Raw genomic sequence first — 23,848 nt, 5'->3', positions numbered from 1 at the left:
AATTTCCATTGCACAATGAATTGGGAAGAACATTAAGAAGAGACATTACCTCACTAGAATATATATATACACACATATTATCTAATTTATGAATTCACATCATAAATTTTTTTTTTGGTTTTTGGGCCACAACTGGCGGTGCTCAGGGGTTACTCTTGGCTGTCTGCTCAGAAATAGCTCCTGGCAGGCATGAAGGACCATATGGGACACCGGGATTTGAACCAACCACTTAGGTCCTGGATCAGCTGCTTGCAAGGCAAACACCACTGTGTTATCTCTCCAGGCCCCACATCATAAATTCTTAAAAATAATCTTGTTTTCAAATATAAGGTGTCATTGTATTTATAATTATGACTCATTCTTGGCTTCTTTATACTCATCCTGAGCAGCATTTTAACATTCATTCCACTTTCATGGGAGAATTTCCTTCTCTGAATCTTTCCAATAGAGATATCATAGTATAGAACACATTCCCAGGTGTCAAGAGCAGGAATGAAGCTGCATGCTTGTGTTCTTATATGCAGGCCACACACACACACACACACACACACACACACACACACACACACACACACACACACAATGAGCTTTTTCTGGCCAGTTACAAGACAAATCATTGCAGAATCAATGCTCAGTGACTTTCTCAATTCTATAAAGGAATGTTCCTGTTGCAGGCACTCACCTCACAGATAAGGAAGTGGGGTGCAGAGGTTGAGGAGGTCACAACATAGGATTCTGGTGCCATTCTTCACAGATCTGTGGCCACTCAGCCCTCCATTTCCCAAGACCAGCAGAATAGCTTCTTACTAATGCTTGCAGATTTCTCTCTAGAGAAGAAAGCTGGATTTTCTGTATAAAAAGTACAGACTCGGGCCGGAGCGGTGACACTAGAGGTAAGGTGTCTGCCTTGCAAGCACTAGCCTAGGACTGACCATATGGTCCTGCCAAGCCAGGAACAATTTCTGAGCATGTAGCCATGAGAAACTCCTAAGTTTGGCCCCCCCAAACCAAACAAAACAAACAAAAGCAAAAAATAAAAGATGTACAGACTCATGAGCAATAGTAACAACTGGGGAGGTAACACAGAAGTCAGGGTGTTTGCTTTGCATGTTCATAACCCCAGCTCAATCCCCAGCACCACATCATCTCACTTGCACAGTCAGGTGCAACTTGGAGGCCTCAGATCACCACCAGGTATGATCCTAGCAGTATTTAAGCATTTCCGCAGGGATCCATTAATATAGGGCCCAGGCAGCACCTCATCATCAGGCCACTTTGAACCACATGGATTATCTGGCCAAGTTTCACCAGGAGGAGCCCCTTCCCCCTAAAAAACAAAACAAACAAAACACTGGGGCAGGAGAGATAGCATGGAGGTAAGGCATTTGCCTTTCATGCTGAAGGACGGTGGTAGAATCCCGGCATCCCATATGGTCCCCTGTGCCTGCCAGGGGGGATTTCTGAGCATAGAGCCAGGAGTAACCCCTGAGCGCTGCTGGGTGTGACCCCAAAACCAAAAAACTAGAAAGTAGAAAAGAGATAAAATATAATGGTACTCAATAAGCTTTAAACATTCACATACCAGGGCTGGGGGGATGGTTTATGTAGCAGAACACATACAAAGAAGCATAAGGCCCTGAGATCCATTTCTGGTACCATGTGCCCTCTCCTAAGGCAGAAATGCAAATATAAAAAATATACACCATATACATAAATAAAAACATCAAGCTGAGATGTGACTTATATGGCTGAAGTCTTGGGTTCTGTCCCTTGCACAACAAAAGTAAACTAATGCAGGTCTCATATTAGTGTATTATTGTACATAAAACTAAAGACCTAAAAGTGAAGTAAGTAAAAAAAATCCCATAATTAAATTTTTCTTCAGATGATCACTGTAGTCCTCAGTTTTTCATTTGTCTGAAAGTCTGTAGCCTTATTATAAACTAGTGAAATACATGTTTAAATGTCTCTAAGGTAATATTTTTCTCTGTGAGTAGTAACAACTCAGATTTTTTCTTTTTTTCTTTTTTTAAAAAAATATGGAACGCTTCATGAATTTGTGTGTCATCCTTGTGCAGGGGCCATGCTAATCTTCTCTGTATCATTCCAATTTTAGTATATGTGCTGCCGAAGCAAGCACTAACAACTCAGATTTAATGTTTCAATAAGCATCAATATAGAATCCTATTTAAAAGAACACTATTTTTTCCATAAAAAATCTAAGCCATTTGATTTTGTCTTTTCCTTCTGTATCAAGATGCTACTGATATAATTTGCCCAGGCAAGTATGTCAAATAGATCAAAGACAGGACAAATAATCTTATCAGTGACTGCCTACTTATTCACTGGCAATCTGGACATGTACCATATCATTGGATTTAGCTTCTCATTCTTCCCTTTCTCCTTTTCAACATACCTGAGAGACTGCAGGAGCTATCAGTTATTACATGGATAGCGCATTTGCTTGGGTAACAGATAATGACAAAACCAATGGCTGGCAATAGCTGTAAACACTGAATAGCTCTTAAATTTTTGGTGGGTTGGAAAGTGGAGATGGTTTGGAGGGTGGCTTGAAATCATCTCCCTCAAGAGATTTCCCAGGTCCTACTGAGGTTGGAGTAGTTGAAGTATTTTCTTGCAAAGCAACTCACTAATTGTGTTTCACAAAGAGAAGACAAGTTGGTGGTGATGGTATTGGCAAGTGGACCTTGCCATGGTACTCTCCATGTAGAATTCTGATCAATACTACTTGATAGTAACAAAAGCACAACTCTGATTGGCTTTGGGCTAAAGGACAACTGCTGAATAATCACGGAGAAAGAGCTGTGCATTGGTGGAATCTAAAGAAATAAAGCAAGAAACAGACAACCCCACTGGAAATGATCTCCTCATGAATATAATGCATGGGTCAGGGAACCAAGACTGAAGCTGCAAAGTCAGGGCAAGAAGTGGGAAGGGTCTTTGGGACAATGCTGATGGGACACTGACATTTTGGGTGTAGTTCAACAGCACAGCATGTATAAAACAAGAATAGGAGTACTGCTGAAGTCATGATACATCAGTGAAAATAACTTTTTATAAAAGAAAACAGTAAAGAAAAGGTCATGTTGATCCTCTTTTGATCTAGGTAACAATAGAATCCTGCCTCCTTACAGTCAGAAGACATGAATAGGAGCAATGATATAACAGCTTACTTCCTAGAGAAGTATCAGTTAGGATGCCAAGCAACCCAAAGAAAGCATATGTATTGTTAGGGATATGTAACTAAGAAAACCACCAAACCTTGGAGCAATCCATTTCATTCTAAAAATGGCAAGACCTTCCCACAGGACCCAGAAATCGCACTGCTGGACATCTACCCTCAGGTCCCAAACACTACATTCCAAAAAAAACACATATGCCTATGTTCACTGCATCACTATTGACAATAGCAGAAATCTGGGAAAAAGCCTTATTGTCCAAAAGCAGATGACTAGATAAAGAAACTATGGTACATATACACAATGGAATACTACTTGGTCATAAGGAAAGATGAAATTGTGCAATCTGCAGCCACATAGATAGAACTATTATGTGGATATAAGGAAACATAATAAGAGAACAACACATGAACCCCCCAAAACCCAGAATCCATGAACTGGTCAACAGAACTGAACTTACCATAGCGTGGTTTCGTGTGTGTGTGTGTGTGTGTGTGTGTGTGTGTGTGTGTGTGTGTGTGTGTTTGCTTTGAAGGGTAAGACAATGGTGAAGGGAAATTGACACTCTGATGGGGGTGTGTGGTGTTGGAACAGTGTGTGTGAAACCCTGTCATTGACAAGATTGTTAATTATGGTGACTAGAATAAAAAATAAAAATAAAAAATAAATAAAAATATCGGGGCCATAGAGACAGCACAGCAGTAAAGCGGTTTGCCTTGCACACATGCAGACAACCCAGAATGGATGATGGCTCAATTTCTGGCATCCCATATGGTACCACAGGAGCAACTTCTGAGCACAGACCCAGGAGTAATCTCTGAATGCAGCCAGGCATGACCCAATAACCACAAACAAACAAGAAAAAAGGAATATCACGAAACCATAAAATTTTACTTTTGTGGTTTGTCTTTATCTTTTTGTTTTCACCACACCTATAAGACACACACTAGTTCAGATTCTTAAAAATACTACAACCAGAAAAATCTTGAACTTGGTTGAACTCTGTTTAACCTGTGTTACAGAACACAAAATTCCTCTGTGGTGTTAATAAAACATAACTTCCAATGTAAACTGCTTAGTAATCTGCATATTGGGGGAAGCAGGATAGGCTGAATAATGATTAAAACCTATAAAGAAATCCCAGTTTTCAAAAGCTAGAATGAACTGAATAACAAAACAGCTAATAATAGTACTGGGTGATAGTCCATCAACCAGAAGAGACAAACACATATTTGGGCTTACAAATGCATACCTAAATAGAACTAAGTGGAGAAGGGATGGATAGTTCTTGCAGAATAATTTCAATTAATAAATACAATAAAATATTTTAAATAAATATTATATGTGTTATTACATCCAATATTAATGAAGCCAGATATTAACACACATACATGCACGGATGGACACATGAGCCCTGTGTCTTTTCATGTACTCTCTCCTGTCTATGCATCAGGGATAGATATGCTCTCCTACTCTCTACATGGCAAGTTGACATTTTCAACTTTGCCTCCAGAAGAACCTATTTCTATTACTGCCAATCAAAAAATTCCTCCAGAAAATTTTCTGGTCTTCTGTGCATTGCATGACCATTCGCACGACCCTTGGGTTGGCTGGTGCAAAGCCTTATGGCAAGTGTGTACATTAGATAAGCTTTCTCTAAGTGGTGCTGTACCCAGAAGAAAAGTTGGGGAGCAATTGAATGGCTATGTTCTACAAATGCTAGACTTCTTGCTTTTGTTTTGTTTTGTTTTTGCTTTTGTTTTTTAATGCTAGACTTCTTATCTTAGAAGCTACTATATTGACATTTTTTCCCCAAAATTGATCCATCCCAAGGGCCAGGAATTGTTTCCTCCCTATCCTGCGCATGCTCACTTTGACCACTACTAAGATGGCTTCAAACTCACACTGAAGTATGTTTGATTTGGTTGCTGATTAGAGTGGTTTGAAAATAGTTCAAATAAACAAGCAGTGCTGAAAAACATGAAGTTAGTAAAAGAACACAATGAGGATAGAAAAAAGCAAATTGAATATCTGAAATCTTGGACAAGACAAAGCTGAAGGAAAATCTGTATTGATATAAAATAAGATCTCAAAGTGATATCAAAGTGAAATATTAAAATTTATGGGCATAGCTATTATTCAGAATAATAATAGAACATGTTTGATTATATATACTTATATTATATTTTAATAAATACATACTACATTTAAGAAGAACAAGGAAGAAGCAGTCTCTCTGCAGACAATACATAATAAAATATTAATAACCTAACAAAATTTGATAAAACATAATATTATAAAATTGTATAATATAGAGCTAAATAAAATATAACATTATACGATTATATTATAAAATACAATAAAATATTAGTAGAGCAAAAATTGCAGAACTCAAATTCTGCTGCCCTTTTTACACATGGAAAGCTTTGAAATTCCCATGGGAAGTGTAGATCAAACACTGCTAAAGAACTTGAGGCTAATGAAAGACAAGAAGCAAACCTAATTGCTGAATTCAGTACTTCAGAAGCAGACTTTTTAAGTTCTAATGTAAAGGAAGACTCAGTTTCCCAGGGTCTTTGAAAAACCACAGAAGGTTCAAGAAGGCTATATGGACTAGCTGTTTTTAACTATATGGAACCTCGAAATATTTCTCCTGTGGGGATGGATAGCATAGAGGGACTTTACAAAAGAAATTGGATATGAGAAGCTGTCCATCTAGGAACATGGACTCTGGACTAGAGAGAACAGGTGCAAGCTAAATTCTGAATCATCTGACAACTTAACAGTGTATACAGTCTGAGAGCCTCACACTTAACATAAGAGTCAAGAGAAACACCAGAAAGAACCTGGGTCTTCCATCCATTTAATTTTTCTTGTAGAAATCTTTCCTTTTTCCTCTTGTAGGAACCTGTAGAGAGAACATTCTTTGAAAGATGGTTTCAACAATAGGCAGATGTAGAACAATATTCATCTTCTGGACAGAAAAGTTTTCAGTAGACGAAAGAAGTGATTTACACATGTGGGTCAATAAAGCAATTTGAAATCTAGTGACCACATTTAGAAAAATTTAAAACTAAAACACAAATAACTCATTTCACCAGGAAAGCCATGTCACCCATGTGAAAAATTAGTATAAAAATTTGTTCCAATATAAAAAATCTCCAATGGGCATAAAACCTGACTCTTAAAACTCCTTACATTTGAAGCTGTGCTGGTGGTAATCTTTCGCAATTTAAGTTGTCTTATCTTTGTTGTTGCTGGGTTTTTTTTCCCCATAAAATTTTCTTTATTGGCAAAACAATATAAAAAACAAAGAATACCCAATAATTAAATGATTATAGCAGAAACAAAAGTTTATATAGGAACATAAGTATATAAAGAATTTGTATAATATAAACAAGTTTATATTACGTCCTGAAATTCAGTTGAACAAATAGTTCTTAATTCATATGCCCATCTGTATGCTTTACAGAGTTAGAGGCTCCTGTTTTTTAATTATCCAGTGGGATAATAGGGAAAATGTGGGACCAATTCAACATGTTCCCTGCACCATTCTCCAAGAGGAATACATTTCAGTAAGAATTCAGTGGCAAGGCGCACCCGTTTTCACATTTCATCCCTTATGAATTGACACTTAGGAATCCTGCAAGACTAGTGTTCCTGAGATCAGCCTCTCCTTTTGCCTGTAAACATAAAAAACTAAAAAGTATGAGTGGCATTAGGGAAAAATTGGCATCTCAAACTAATGTGTAGCTACATATGGCTACATGCTTAAATTCTAGATGTGAAGGTTGAGTAAAAGTATTGGGAAGTTTCTGGGAATTGTCTATAAAGTAGCATGTATATTAGTAGGACTTTTCTTCTTTTCTTCTACATGCTGTCATCTTGGACAAGAATGTCAAGGATGTGATAACCTTTAACGTCTTTTGTAAGCTTACAAACTAGAAATTATTTTTTTTATAGTTTAAGTAGTATGGTTTCAATAATGTTAAAGTTTATGGTATTGATGTACAAAGTTACTACACCCCATGTCTTTCTCTATGCCACTGAATCACCTCCTATTTATTCCTCTACTATTTTTTTGGTCAGTTTTTATATCCAAAGCCAAGAGTTTTTCATTACTTGATAGTCTTTTCCTTTGTTGCATCTTTCTAAGCTCACAGATGAGCAAGTTCATCTGGTATTTGTTTGAATCCCTTGGACTGACGTTGTTTAGTATGATAATGACACACAATACAGTTCCATCCATGAGGCAGTGAACTGCAAGGAATCTTTTCTTATACAGACCATGATTTCTTTATTTGTTAATCTGTCCTGGGACATTTCAGTTGTTTTCATATCCTGGTTATTGTTCTAAGAATTGATATAAGCATAGGTATGTGCATGTTTTTTGTTTGTTTGGGGGGGGGGCACACCCAACATTGCTTAAAGGTTGCTCCTGACTCTGCACTCAGGGATCACTCCTGATAGGGCTCAGACAACTACACAGGGTGCTGGAGTTTGAACCAGGATTGGCAGTATGCAAGGCATGTACCCTGCCCACTGTACCCTCTCTGGCTCTGTATATATCTTTTTAAATGTGTGTCAGTTGGGGGGGTAGAGATGCCAGAAAGTGAGTTCCATGAAAGCTCTATTCTTACTTCATTGGAGTTAGTAATCTTTTACTATTTTCCATTCAGGCCACACCGATGATATTTCTACCAACAGTGAAAGAGTTTATTTTCACCACTTCCCCATTAACAGTAGTGTTTTCTCATCTTTTTAAATATATGTCATTAATGTAAAATAATAACTTGTGCTAATTTATTCAATCACTATAAATTTTAGAGTTACAGTTATTCAAGATTGAATTTCAGGCATACAATAATTGAACATTCATTTCATAGTTATTTTCATGTGCATTTTCCTGATAGATAATGAGTTGGTTTTGCATTTGGCCATTTTCTTCATGGACGTGTCTTCATCAATTCAACCAATTATTTTATGTATTATTAGCTTTTTCTTGCTGTGTTTTATGAGTGTGTTACCTATCTTGGATATTAGTCCTTTATCTGCTGCTATGTGCAAGTGTTTTCTGTCATTTGGGTGTCTGTACACACAATGTTTTAGCCTGAGTTTCTTTTGCCATCAAAACATTTTAAATTTGATGAGCCCCATTTGTTAATTTTAGTTTTTGTAGTACTTCCTATTGGAATCAAATCACTGAAAATACATTGAGGCCCATATCCTCGAGTTTTACCCATCCTTCATGTATTTCACTTTCCATTTACTTCCCTTTTCTTTCCCTTCCATTCCCTTCATTCCTCTTAGCTTCCCCATCTTTAATCTTTCTTTACCCTTCTTTGCATCCCCTCCCCTTTCTTACTACTCTAGTTTTTCCATCACCAAAAATGTGTCGAAGAGGCTTTCCTCCTCCCATTTCATGCACTTGGCTCTTTTGTCATAGATGAACTATCCATTTTAGAGTTTTGTCTCTGGGTTCTCAGTTTATTTCCACTGATCAGAGATAAGAGTTTTATTTCAGTACCACATAATTTTTTTTACCTTCAGCTCACATATTTTTTGCATGAAAGAGAAATAAAATTATCTCTTTATGCCACAGTTATCTAGGATTTTGTGCCTTGCAGTAAACATCTTGATAGTCCTGTGCATAAGATTATAATAAAGGGAAAAGTGTCGATGTTAATGACCAGTATGACAGAGGCACTTTATGCTTCTAGGTTTTTAAAGAACATTAAAAATGATAAATCCATAGAACACACAGGTTCTAAATATTTGTATCTGTTCCTCTTCCAGATTAACTACTTCACTTCTTTCTGAATAATTTGTGGATAATGCAAAGATCTTCACTGAGTCTGTATTCTTTCCAGAAAGTTGCCTGCCTGCAGAAGGTCGAATGCCTCTGTAAGGACTTTGAGAGAACCTTGGAGTAAATATTTAGAGAGGTGTTAGGAGAGCATTTGACAATCTATTACTGAGCCTGGATAGCAGCAAGCTACCAAGACCAAGAAACCCTTCTTTACTTGAAATCATGCCTTTGAGCACAAATCTAGTTTTCACAGTGGAATTTTAATAGGAAAACAAAGCTACAAAGTGGTTCTTTTAATAGATTCCTCACTTTCCAGGAGAGTATAAAGCAGAGAGTGAAAAGGCACAAGGACTACTACTATTGCTCCATTGGTTGTTTGCAAGTTCTTTTTAGACAATGGAATAATATGTGAAAATTGTCAAGGAACCTCATCTTTTAAAACCCAAATATTGGCTATAGATAGTATACTACCATATATAGACTGGTTTAATCCTTCCTTATCCCAGGCACTGTTTTACATCAACATATATAGTTATTTAATCTTCTGAAAATCCTAGGAGGCAGATCCTATCACGATGCATATATTTCTAACCTTTATTTTGAGATAGGTAATTATGAATCTGTACCAATTTCATGAAAACTAGCCAAATGCTGTACAGAGAACACCAAACTCATTTCCTTGTCCTCTCCCAATGCTAAATGCTTTGCACAATGTCAGACAAGATCAAAACCAAGAAACAAATATTGAAATAAACTATGGTGCTTATTCTGACTCCAGCACTCACACACTGTGTGTATGTGTGTATGTGTGTAGCTGTATGGGATTCCTGTTTTACAGAGAAGCAACTGAGGCTCAAGACACTTAATCTATATGTGAAGAAGCTGGTTTCAAATAGGGCAATGTGCACTGGGGTCCACAGTCCCAACCTTTCAACAGTATCAACTTCAAGTTTTGTGAAATAGGAACCATTTTCTCCACCTACTTAAAGACACAATACTATCACACTCAAGTCTAGATACAGTTCATGAGAGGGAGCCAGGGACAAAAACTATCAAAAAACTAGAAGGAGCTATGCCCACCCATAAGGTTATAAGGACCAAGATTTGAAGCAAATGACTTCAAATGATCTGACCAGGCCACCATGAAAAGGAATGCTTTAAGAGATCTTTTCAGAACAAATTTCAGGAACAGCAAGTTATTTTGAGTTCCCAGAACCACCATTTCACCAGCCATTCACCAAAACTGTGGAATAAAGTTGGAATCTTCCATAACTTTGATGAAACAGGATTGAGCACTCCCTTAGTAGGGGAACACTGTTAATGCCATCTTTTGATGAGTGAATGAATCAACTGACTTCTTTCCTACCTCATTCCTCTATAATTCTGGAAATTTTTGAATGCTCTTCACTCTAGTTTTAATCTAACAGCCAATCAGCTTCTGGTCATTAGTCCAGATCTACAATTATGCTTTTATCCCTTGGTTCTCCAGTTGATTCTTTTGTTCTGGGCACTCTGCTTCTCTCCCTCATAGGAGGAAATACATGCCCTTCCTCCTATCTGTGCCTCTTATCTGTGCTTGAGAGATCAGGTGCTCATTGCTGACAGAATTTTTCTGTTTATAAGCTCATCAGTCCAACAGTCAAATTGCTTTGCAGTCATACATCCTATCTGAGTCACAGCTGACCATTGTAACATGAGCAAGTTTTGTCTTTTTATGTATTTCCTAGGCCTCTTCACTTCTCCCTTTTTTAGGGGCATACATGAAGATGCACTTTTCACTTCCTGCCAATCATCTCAACAAATGCCAGTATTTCTTTTTTTGGCTTATTTTCTGATGCCAAGGGGGAAAAGGATATACAAGGAAGGTGGCCATGATGGACTTACTCAATGGAAATAGTGTCTTTTGAAATATCAATTATATTATGTGGGTCTTGATTGTCTTATTTGAGAATGTAGAGCTAAAAAATAGGGGGAGAATTCATATGTATGTTTAGGGGAGATTTCCTTTATTTCCATGTATAAATAAAGTGAATTTTAGTCTCTGTTCAATTTTTCTAAAGATTTTTTTAAATTTGTAACATGGAATTGTTATTAAATTTCACAATTATTTTACCTTAAGTGAGTCACGATAGACAAAACTGCATGGTATTTAAAGTATAAGTGGTAGAAAATTTTAGTTATTTAATTTTGCTTTGAGGCCACTCTTGGAAGTTCTCAGGGATCTGTGCTCTGGGTTCTGTGCTGAGATAACCTGGGGCTGTAAGAACCATATGAGGTGTGGAGGGAGACCACCTAACACATTGTACTATTACTCCAGCCTTGTGCTAGGAAAATTTTAATAAATGTGTCCATTGTGTGAGGGTTTTCACTATCCAATTAGTTACTAATTAGGTAATGCAGGCATTTGGGGTTTTTTTTGGGGGGGTGAATATTTATTTTAACAATAATAGCTTCCCATATCAATTATTTTTTGCTTCACTTTTACTTCATGTTTACCTACTTTTCATGGGCAAACAAACATACATTTATGTTAAAGAATGAGTGAAGGGGCCAAAGAGATAGCATGGAGGTAAGGCGTTTGCCTTTCATGCAGGAGGTCATTGGTTCGAATCCTGGCGTCCCATATGGTCCCCCGTGCCTGCCAGGAGTAATATCTGAGCCTGGAGCCAGGAATAACCCCTGAGCACTGCCGGGTGTGACCCAAAAACCACACACACAAAAAAAGAATGAGTGAAAAAAAAAGAATGAATGAAACAAATCCCTCAACTTTCATTGTGCTGCACTTAATACAGTTTTTTTAATTTACCTTCAGGACCAGATCTGGAAGCATTCCACATTACCTGCCTCTTCCTTTCTCTCTCAAGATCACTCTTCCATCTGTGAAGATTGGTTTTTGCCACTGAAATGGATATAAATAAGGTCATCAAGTGACTTCCTCACCTGGCTTGGATCTGACCCAGGGCTGGACTAGCTGATTCCTTCCCCAGCTTCCTGGCCATGAGAACCTCCTGATTTCCTTCTATCAGAATGGTTTCTCTTTCCTCCTCAGCTGGGTTTCTCAGTTCCTCTTCATTTTGCCAGTGACCACATACATATTCAGATCTTAGATGCCTGATACATGTAGGAACTCTCAAGGACATTCTGTTCTGACCTTCTCTCTGAGTTCAGATTCAATCACTTTCTCAGGATCTCTTTGTGAATGTCCCATGAGTACCTCAAATTGAATCTTCCCACGATGGGGATCTTGGTTCCCAACCTCTCCCCACCTCACTCTCTGGACCTCAATATGTTAATCTTGTCTCAGAAAATGGTGCTCTGGCACACCCAGAAAGAAGCAGCAGCTCTGAATTCCCTTCATAGAACATGGTCCATGCTGAGAAAAGGCCCATTGTACTGCCAACAAAACTCCCAAGGAAGTTAGTTCTCATCCCTTCTGCAGAGAAACTAAGGTACAAATTTATCCCTTCTCCCAATTGTCCTTCCAGTCTCTATCTTCACCTAAGTCTATGTCACAGACAATATAATAAAGCATCCTCTCATCTCCACTCTGCCCTGCAACATCACTTTTTGGATTCAGAAACTTTCTTTTGCAAATGAGAACAAACTCTGAATCTTTTCCTATATCATACAGACCTACAGTGCTTGGCTTCTGCCTACCTCTGGCATTTCTCTCTGATCCCTCTCCTGCTTGGAGACTAGCCTTTGCCATATATAGCTACCTCTGCTGGAATGTTCCCTCAGATGCTTATAGGACACCTACTCATTTTCTCAAGTCTCCATTCTGTAAAGCTTTCCCAGACATCTCTTTTCTGCTGTGTGTATCACCGCTCCATAATTGGCCACCTTGCTCCCAGCATGATATCATCTTTGGGCTCCTACATTGCCCTTTTCGTCTGCCTGAAAGACTGCTTCCTGCACCAACTCCAAGTTTTGGTGGATGCTCCATTTTTCTTTCTTTTCTTATTTTGGTCTTGGGATATTATACCCAGAAGTGTTAAGGGTGTACTCTCCTTAATACTGATAAGGAATTTGCTCCTGCAAGTGTTCAGCAACCAGATGGACTGGGGGTTAAACCGAGGCTCCCGAAGGAAAAACCTGTGCCTTAGCCCATTTGGCTCACTCCTGGCTCAGATGTTCCATTTTACCAGGAATGTATCAAATTGGAGGCCCAAAGACTTCTCCAACCACCTGAAGCAAAGGGGTCACTGACCGTGTCCCGTTTCCTCATACTAGTGGGATTGTCTCACTCAGCATTATGTGCAAGAATTCTCTTCATTCATCTATACAAACTTCTTTTTTAATTTCCAGTTAAGATGTAATCACTGATAGACAGAAAGCCCCTGAAAAAGAGTTAAATGGATAAAAAGAAAGGATAACTTTGCCATAGGTCCATGATAAACTAGGTCATGGGAAAGATCACTAACAAAAACCTGTCTCTTTCTCTGACCACTAGTCCAACTGGGAAAGGATAGTCATCAAGGCAGAGTGTGGAACATTTTCTGGAATTCTGTTCAACTACAAAAGTAGTTCTATGATAAGACACATGTCTAGCATTCATAAGACCTCGTTCAATCCTTAGCACTGCCCCCCAAAAGTAGGGTTAAGTATATCTTTATAAGGGGTATGGGAAGGACCATTTAGACTGAATCCTGAGGGCTAGCTGGTAAGGCACTTGCTGGGACTGAACCTAAAATAGCCCAAGTTTGATTCCCTTTAGGATCCCTAGTGCCACAATAATTTAGTGCTTTGTCTGGTGTTTTCGACTAAGTATATGACCACCATGCACCACAATCATAGCAATAGCAACAATGATGGAGGGAAACAAGGGAAAGGAGTACTTTTCAAAAATCTCACCTCTTACTAAAAATTAGCAATAACTTAATTGTGGAACTGGAATCCATAAAAAAAGAGCAGCAGATGGGCCAGAGAGATAGCATGGAGGTAAGGCATTTGCCTTGCATGCAGAAGGATGATGGTTCAAATCCCAGCATCCCATATGGTCCCCCGAGCCTGCCAGGAGCGATTTCTGAGTGTAGAGCCAGGAGTAGCCCCTGAGCGCTGCAGGGTGTGACCAAAAATAAATAAATAAATAAATAAATAAATAAATAAATAAATAAATAAATAAATAAATAAATAAATAAATAAATAAATGAGCAGAATAGAACTGAGAGGCCAGAAAGAGAGGTTCTGTGAGAAGGTATGTGATAAGAGCACATGCCTTGCATATGTGAGGCCTTGGATTCATCTTCAGCACCACAAAAATAAAAACAAACAAACAACCCAAGAGAATAGAATCAGGAATTTCAAAATAAATTCCTAATCGTAGAACTTACTTTTATTTGTTTTTGACAGAGCATCAAAACAATTCTATGGAGAAAAGTTTATAAACTTAAAGTTTTTAATTATTTAATATTTAATGTTTAATGTTTAAATGTTTAATGTTTACAAATTTTAATTTTTAAAACATGATTCTGAAATGACTATCAAAATGGAAAATTTTTAATCAAAACCAGTACGGCACACTGACAATTTTTTAGATTTCAGAGCTAATCATGAATACTAAGATCATAAGTCTGCTGAGAAAAATCTCCATGTGACATGGGAATAGACAAAAGTTTCTTAGACTATGAAAACTTTGAGATTTCCAGGTATAAAAACTTAAGTTTATGTAAACTTAAAGATTGCATTAAGAAGTAAAACTAATATATATATATTTTTGTTTGTTTGTTTGTTTTTGTTTTTGTTTTTGGGCCACACCTTGCGGTGCTCAGGGGTTACTCCTGGCTGTCTGCTCAGAAATAGCTCCTGGCAGGCACGGGGGACCATATGGGACACCGGGATTTGAACACCGCTGTGCTATCTCTCTGGGCCCAAAACTAATGAAAATATTTTTAAAAAATATAATCTGTACTTGATAAAGAACTTGTTGCCAGGTTATAGAAATAACTCCCACAAACTAATAATAAAAAGATATGGCTGATGGGGCCAGAGATATAGCACAGTAGTAGAGCATTTGCCTTAGACGAAGAAGGACGGTGGTTTGAATCCCAGCATCCCATATGGTCCCCACAGCCTGCCAGGAGCGATTTCAGAGCGTGGAGCCAGGAGTAGCCCCTGAGCGCTGCTGGGTGTGACCCCAAAAAATAAACAAACAAACAAAGACAAGGCTGAAATAGCACTCAGGAAAGGCCTGAGTCTATTCTATCACTGTCACTATGGAAATGCAAATGAAATCACAATGAGATGCATTCACATACTCACCGGCTGGGCTAAAATTAGAAAGAGGGGCACCACCCAGTGTTTGTTGATGAGTGTGTGGAGCAACTGAACTCTCTTGCTCATTGGTGGAGAGAGTTTGGAAAGAGATTTGGCAGTCACATTCAAAGTAAAATTGATACCTACCTCCATGACCCAGCAATTCCACGAATATTTATCTAAGAATAATGAAAACCTGGAGCAATTAATGAGCCTGGAGCCAGGAATAACCCCTGAGCACTGCCGGGTGTGACCCAAAAACCACACACACAGAAAAAAAAAGAATAATGAAAACCTAAGTCCAAAGAGAGAGACTTAAATGGGAATGTTTGCAGCAGTTTCATTGTTAAAAGCAATGGAAATGCCAACTGGAGAAGGAAGTGGCAAAAGGGTCTACACACAGGAATGCTACAGAGAAATAGAAGTGGTATATTAGACTCAACCACAATGTAGACTAGAGTCTTCTGGAGGAGAGGCCCTGGGATGCTAGTTTGGTTCAGGATACAGGAAGTACTATGACAGGTAAGACCAAGCTCACCAATGGTGGGAAAGTGTGGAGCATTGGTTGTTTCTGGAAGGCCACGATTGGGGCCAACGAATTCTGGAAATGATGGTAAAGTGCCATCTCAAAAAGAGCTTGTGAGGGCTGGAGTGATAATACAGTAAGAAGGGCATTTACCTGAGCATTATAGTATATGAACCAAAACCAAAAAGAAATAAGGTATTGATTCCACAGATAGAAATATCATTTACATGACATAGCCTTTGCCAAAATTTAGTGACTTTTAAGCTGAGGCCACCCTCCTAAAATAGGTGTATTTTACAGGAATCAGTGGCTGCCTTTTATTCTGATGGGAGAAGGACTTGATAGTTGCCTCATAGCAGTATAGGAACAGTAAAATCAAGTAGACTATATAGTACCATGAAACTTGGAAAAAACTCTCCACTAAATGTGGTGGAGGAGCCAGGGATACATAAAGGATGTTGGTGAGAACAACAATGTTGTGACACTCCAAGCCCACTCCAAACCCACCTGTGAAAAGCCTTCCAGGCCTCTTCAGGAATTTTTTTTGGACATTTTTTTTAATCACACACAATCCACCATCTTTTCTCCTTTATTTATGATTTTTTTTAAATTTTTAATTATATGAACAATGATGCAAAGAAAGAGGACAAGGTAAAGTTACAGTGGAAGGATAATTATCCAAAAATAGAGTTCTCAGAAGAAACCCCCCTGCTGACACCTTAATTTTGAAGTTACAGTCAAAGAACATTAAGAAAAATAAAACAGAACCCATGTACAATTACTTTGTTCCTCAAGACCCCAGATTGTAGTACATGATAACATTTCTTAGTGGTACACAAAGCAATCTAAAGCCATAAATTTTATGTAACTCCTTAAACTTGAAGCATAGTAGTTTTTTTTTACATTTCCATGCACACGCATATTAGTTTAAGTTAACCTGAAAAGTTTTTTTTTTTTTTTTTTTAAGGTTTAGAGTCAAAGGAGCACAGTAAAAACGGTGTTAGAGTGGCAATTATCATTTGCATAGGTCCACCAAAGTATGAGGGACATGGAATGGAAAAGCCTTGGCCTAAATACAAGGAGACCCTACCCCTGAAGTTTCCTGACAGAGACCAACTCTAGGCTTCAGGCAAACTAGTTTGTCCAATCCAGGTCATTGTCTGTAGTGCTAATACAGTTTTATTTTTCACATAGTCTCTGTTGTTGTTATTATGTTTCTGTATTGAAGATCCTAGAATCTGTATATCCTACATTGAAGTCAGGATGGTGCGGAACGTCCTCTAATTTCAACTCACAATTAAAGGGCAATGCAGAAAGCCCTGTCCAGTAAGCAGATCGTCATTGTTGTTCAAGTCTTCTCGGTGTTAAGGGAAGACTCTTGAGTAGATCGATGTCAGAGCAGCAGTAGGGTCTTCCCTGGTAGAGGATTGCTTCCAGCTGATGTTCTTCTTCAGGAATTTATGCTTTATGCTGTGCAGCAAACTGTTAGCGCATCTTTCTATTATCACCACTCAAGCTGAGGACCATACTCTCCTGAGCCTTCACCTGGGCCCTGGCAATAAGCTATGACAGTTGCATATCTATGCGCCATGAGCTTGGAGCCTTCCTTCACTTTCATGTAGGGCAACTCAATCTTGACACAATGAGAATTTGCTCTTTGAAAGCATTTCCAGTTGAGTAGTATCAAAATTCTTTTTGTTTATAGACTTAAGAACCTTCTTTTGCATTTTCCTTTGCAAAGGAAGCAGTACTTGGAGGGAAGACTTCATATGTAAAGGCTTACAGACATGAAGAAATAAATTTTCTTTACTTCTTTCAGTATGAGAGACCAGAAAATGTGAGATACAAAATTTGGTCATAAATACCAGGTTGCTGCAGACATTATCTCATGATAAAAAATATCTCCTGCCTCCAAGGTCTTTTCTCTGGAGAGGGAGGCACACCCAACAGAGTTTGGGGGGCTGATCATGTGGTTGACTAGAGATAGAATTTGAGGCTCTTGTATGGGAAGCATTTCAGCTCTTTGAGTATCTCTCTGGTTCTTACCTCCAATGTCAGGATAGCTCAATTATTATGTTTTAGCAACACACATAGAATAATTTAAGATTTGTGCTTGAGCAGCGAAGCAGACATTGCTAAACTGTGGTTTTTCCACCCCTTCACCTATGATAATAAGATTACTACTTGCCAAGGTGTAATAGCAGATGACATCATCAGTCTGGCACAATAAGAGTTTACCATCTAACGAGATAAGGCAACAGGGTCTACAAGAATCTGACACATCTTAAGAACTTCTTCCAAAAAGCAACCTCATCCCAACAAGTAGGTTTAGAGGAAAAATAAATTCCCCATGTTACTGTTGGATTAGGTTACTTAAAACAAGGTTGGTTTATCTGTTTCTTTTTCTTCCTTTTCTGAAGCTATTTTTTTCATTGGGTTTATTTTGATGGGTATCTAAACCTTTAAAGATGAAATCTATCATTTAGGCCTACTGAAGAAAACTTCTATTTGTACATAAGAACTCATCAGTTTTGTCAAATCTAGGATTTAAATCTATCATTTAGGCCTACTGAAGAAGACTTCTATTTGTACATAAGAACTCATCAGTTTTGTCAAATCTAGGATTCTTTAAGCTTCCCCAATGACAGGCATAAACTGACAGCTGATATTATTTAAAAACACAACATGTGAATAAATAACACTACAAAGCTAAACAAAGCAGCCAATAATGGCACAATATGACACCAAACATGTAATCTCGACTTAAGCAAGAAATCATTAGATATAAAATACTTGTACTTACAATAAATGTTCAGCAAATCACAGGACACATATCTTGTCTACAAACTCTTCTTGTAAATGTTATTCAAGTATTGTTAAATAAGAGGAAGTATGACCTCTTATCTAGCACATTCAATAATTCTATTAACAGCTACTTGACAAAATGAAAACCTCTATTGGTAAATTTTCATGTGTCTGGAGCACAGTGATAATGGATATTAATGAAATTCTAATTTAAACCTCAAGATGAGCTCCATTTAGACTTTTAAAATATATGTATGTTCCTCTTTTTCACTCTATAGAATCATATATATTTTATTCCTGTAGATTCTAGTTGCATAATTATCACCAGTTTCCTTGATTTTCTTGCCCTAATGTATATTGGAAATACATCCTCTAAGGAGCAGGATACTTGAAGTGAAATGGTTATATCTCCAGCTCCCTAGAGGTAAATCCTGACTGATTTAAGGCAATACTAGCTTTCACATTCTCTTGGCTGTGCTTGCAAAAGGCACCTGTTTACATGATCCATACCTGTATGGTGCAAGGGGAGACTGTCCTTAGATGCTTCCAGGAATGCTGTGACAGATTACACAGGAAAAGAAAGTGCCTGTTTCTGAATAAGGCTGTGCAACTACTCGGTTGGGATGAAATTAACACTCAGAACAATGCAAGAAGTTATAGAAAAATAGAGTGAATAGCACATGTGCCCCTTGAGCTCATTCACATGATGGCCACATATACATGTCACCTGCATCTACCCTCTTGAAGTGTGGACTCTATTTCCACCCTTTGAATATGCTACTCTTTCCTCTCCTTTTCCTCTCCATCCCCTTCCTTAGTACCTTCAAATTAAGCCTGTTTTCTTTTTCTTTTCTTTTTTTAATTTTGGGCCACACCTGGTGATGCTCAGGAATTACTCCTGGCTATGCACTTAGAAATTGCTCCTGGCTAGGGGGACCATATGAGACGCTGGGGAATTGAACTGAGGTCTGTCCTAGGTTAGCGCCTGGCAAAGTGTACACCTGACCTACCACTTGAGCCACCACTCTGGCCCCAGCCTGTTTTTTTTTTAATAAAATAAAAGAGTGAATACCAAGTTGGTAGCATGTTTATAATATCCAAGCATTCATAACTCTCAACAGAGACAGACAACCTCATCAAAACTAAGAAAAACTGAACAGACATTTCCACATGGTGAACATAGAGATGATCAAAGTTATAATTTGAAAAGGATATTCACACCTCATTATTAATGGAATGCAAATCAAAACAACAATGAAATATCACCTCACATCAGAGAGAAACTATAGCATAAAAAGAACAGTAGATAATAGGGAGAGATAGGCAGTGGTTATTCCATAAGGCTTGCTAACTTAGATTTGATCCCATTGGGCACCTATGGCCCCCTAAGTATCTCCAGGTGTGATTCCTGCACTGAGACAGGAGTAAGCCATGAGCACAGCAGGGTATGACCCACCTGAAGAACAAAGCAACAAGTTCTAGTGGAGATGTAAAGAAGGGGGAATTCTTATTTGCTGTGCTGAGAATGTAAACTGGTGCAGTTTCTATTAAAAATTCATGAAGATTTCTCAAAATATTTAAATCAGAACTACTACATGGCCCATTGATTCCACACAAAGGTCTCTATCCCAGGAATACAAATGCACTATATCAGGGATCAGAGACACGGTACATGGATAAAGGTAACTTACACTGGATCAACCACAGATTAAACCATGTCATTACTTATGGTTGGTTCCCTCAGCACCTCCAGAAGGATCCCTGAGCACAGAATCAGGAGTAATCTCTGAATGCTACTGAGTATGGCCTTCCCAAACAATAACAAACTTTTCCTCCCCACTACATCAAAATAATCTATTTTCACTGTTCACTGTGGCACTATTTATAAGAGCCAATTTTGAAAATAACCTAAATCCTTAATGATGGATGAATGCAAAGAGAAGTTGAGCGATATATTCATGATGGAATATGCCTCAACTATGAGAAAAAGTGAAATCTTGCCTTTTGTAACAACATGGGTAAAATTAGAACTGGTTAGTGTTTATCAACCTTTTTGTGCAAAGGCACACTTTTTTTTTTTTTTTTTTTTTTTGGTTTTTGGGCCACACCCGGCATTGCTCAGGGGTTACTCCTGGCTGTCTGCTCAGAAATAGCTCCTGGCAGGCACGGGGGACCATATGGGACACCGGGATTCGAACCAACCACCTTTGGTCCTGGATCAGCTGCTTGCAAGGCAAACGCCGCTGTGCTATCTCTTCGGGACCAGGCACACTATTTTTCATGAAAAAAAAAAATCACATGGCACACCATCATTAGAAAATGTTAAAAAAAATTAGCTGTGCCTATATTGACTATATATAAAGTAATTCTCTTGAATAGAAATCAAATAAATACAAAGAAATTATTTTATAATTTATTTATTATTTATTATGAAATAATCTAATGATTGGTTTATTTGTGAGCTGAAGCCGCATGTTACAGATGAAACTGGAATTTTTCCCACGGCACACTAGTGCTGTGGCACAGTGGTTGAAAAATGCTGGGTTAGGCTAAGTGAAGGAGAAAGAAACACTGGATAATCTCTTCACATGTGGGATATAGAGAAGCAAGACACTGAGAGAGACTATATTAAAAGAAAACTAGTCCTTGGAATCTGAACCCAGAACTGAGGTTACATGAGGTTAATGGAGGAGGAACAGCAGAGGGGAGGGAATACAATGGGCAGTAGTTCGTGGAAGCTTTAGGCATGTAAGGGTAGATTTGGTGTGGTGACAGTGGAGATCTAAAATATATAAACACTATATTCTTGTGATTCAATGTGACCTCAATAAAAGGTAAGTTTAAAGCAAATAAAAGCAACCTAACTTATATTCTCTTCTCTGAACAATGGGGGATGTCTTTTGTTCTTTCTGGTCTCTATACTCCTCACCATAAGCCATCCAATCTGCTCTACACATCACTATTTCATTATTTACCAAAGCGCTGGTTATTTAATGACTGTGATCAGTTAGCTAAATTTAAGGAAAAGGGTATCTGATGGTAATTTTTGCTAAAATATTCTCAGTAGAAAATTGTGGGGCTCATTTCCTGGGGCTGCTATTCACAGTATTTGTTGTGTTTGTGCCTACCCTGGAATGGGTTGGGAAGCAGCAGAAATGTTAGAAAAGATACAGATGGAATCATGAGAGAAGTTGTATAAGGACCAGGGGGATTGAGCAGCCTCTTGGATCTTACTGTCTTACAGAACCAGCTAAGCTAAACTGATCTGCTTTCCCTGCAACTTTTATTAGCCAGAGTTAACAGAACAAAGGTAATTCACCTTGGGTTCAGTGTTTATGTAGTTAGGGTACTTACATTAACTAAACCTAGGTGGGTCCCTGATCAAGCCTGGGTGGGTTCTTATAATTAAAAAAGTTGGGGGGGCAGTGTAGTAGCACAATGGTAAGGACATATGGTCCCCTGAGCCTGCCAGGAGTGATTTCTGAGCACAAAACTAAGAGTAACCCCTGAGCACTGCCTGATATGGACTAAAAAATAAACCAAAATAAATGATAAAAACAGGGTGTGAGGGGGGAAAGGAAAAACAGAGAGTGATCTAAGAATCAAATACAGATATCTACAGAAAACCAATTTGATGCAAAATGGTACTCAGATGAGAATGACTGGACTGCCCAAGAGGCTGTTTTCTCAGATCAGAATTTGTTAATTGAAATAAAATCTGGCTAGGTTTCAAATTTAGGAAATGTGCCAAAATGACGAGAATTTTGAGTCTTGTGAGAAATAGCCAGAATTAGCTGATAACTCATTCTGCCTGAGTGTAGGCTAAGTTTTGCATTGCAACAGATTCGCAATGTTCCATGAATTTGGTCAAAGCTAAATTGAAAAGCCGATTATCTATGAATGACATATGGAGAAATATAATTAACCAGAACATCTCATTTTCAACTCCCAACCTCATCAGAAGGATGAGAATTTAATGGGTGAGTGTTTAATAATTAACACAAAACATTCCCTTAAAGTCTTTCTATTAGGGCTAGCAGTATGTAATGTTGATTACATTAGAAAGGAAAAAAAATCACTTTCTTAAATAAAAGGAAGACCTTGGTGTCATATCCTGTCCAGTCTCCACTAAGGACTGAGAGTGAAAAGCAAAATAGTATTTGATGGCCTGAAATTACTTTCTTCTAGGCCTGTCAAATGTAAAAAATTTATTCTAATGAGGCTGGAGGGTCACATGACAGCTTTCACTCGTCATGGCGCCACTTAATAGGCTGGTGGTTAGTATCGCTGTCTGAACAAGGGGCCCATGTGACCGAGATCAATTTCACATCCTCTACTAAAAGATTTGTGTCCAAATCAGATTCTTCAAGGGGTACTTTGAAAACCTTAGGTCAAGTGACAGAGAAGCTGAGAAATGCTTTTGTGAGTATGTCTGATGAAAGAAGCTATTTTAACAGCTACGAGGAAAAGGAAAGGCTTATTGTGGCAACCCAGGCTATTCCAGGCATTGCCTAGGAGTGCAGCAGGCACATGGGGAAACTGGTGATGTGTCTGTGCTCTGTCAGGTAGTGAGATCCATGAAGAAGACTAGGATGCTTTGGGTCTCCTCCGTGACTTAGTGATAACCCAGGTGGAGGATGTGCCCCTTGGCTAGATACTCGAGGCCCACACGGTTGAGAGCTGAAAATTTTTTTCGTTTGTTTTTGTTTTTGGGCCACACCTGGCGGTGCTCAGGGGTTACTCCTGACTGTCTGCTCAGAAATAGCTCCTGGCAGGCACAGGGGACCATATGGGACACCGGGATTCGAACCAAGCACCTTTGGTCTGGATCAGCTGCTTGGAAGGCAAACGCTGCTGTGCTATCTCCCCGGGCCCGAGAGCTGAAATTTTTAAAAAGCCAATTCTCCAGCAGAAGCCCTCAACTTGGTTTCCTTACTCATCTGCTACTGCTGCCTTGATGGTTTACAATGATCATAAAAGTGGGAAGAGAGGGGCCCGGAGAGATATCACAGCGGTGTTTGCCTTGCAAGCAGCCGATCCAGGACCAAAGGTGGTTGGTTCGAATCCCGGTGTCCCATATGGTCCCCTGTGCCTGCCAGGAGCTATTTCTGAGCAGACAGCCAGGAGTAACTCCCTGAGCACCGCCGGGTGTGGCCCAAAAACCAAAAAAAAAAAAAAAAAAAAAAAAAAAAAAAAAAAAAAAGTGGGAAGAGAATGTTGTGTTTTGTGGAACACTGATCCACGCGAGGTACC

General features: G+C 38.6%; 1 protein-coding gene and 1 non-coding gene across 2 annotated transcripts in view; both read right to left on the bottom strand.

The window, feature by feature from the left end:
• BCAT1 (branched chain amino acid transaminase 1) overlaps positions 1-23,848 on the bottom strand; it is a 647,504-nt gene that overhangs the window by 329,805 nt on the left and 293,851 nt on the right. The gene's annotated exons all lie outside the window — the stretch shown is intronic.
• Positions 2,034-2,140, bottom strand: LOC126023404 (U6 spliceosomal RNA). The gene has a single exon (XR_007500529.1). It is a non-coding gene; the product is annotated as a U6 spliceosomal RNA (small nuclear RNA).

The sequence above is a fragment of the Suncus etruscus genome, chromosome 11, assembly GCF_024139225.1.
Source record: "Suncus etruscus isolate mSunEtr1 chromosome 11, mSunEtr1.pri.cur, whole genome shotgun sequence".
Lineage (NCBI taxonomy): Eukaryota > Metazoa > Chordata > Mammalia > Eulipotyphla > Soricidae > Suncus > Suncus etruscus.
Note: the sequence above shows the minus strand (reverse complement) of the source record. Positions and strands in the feature narration are given on the sequence as shown.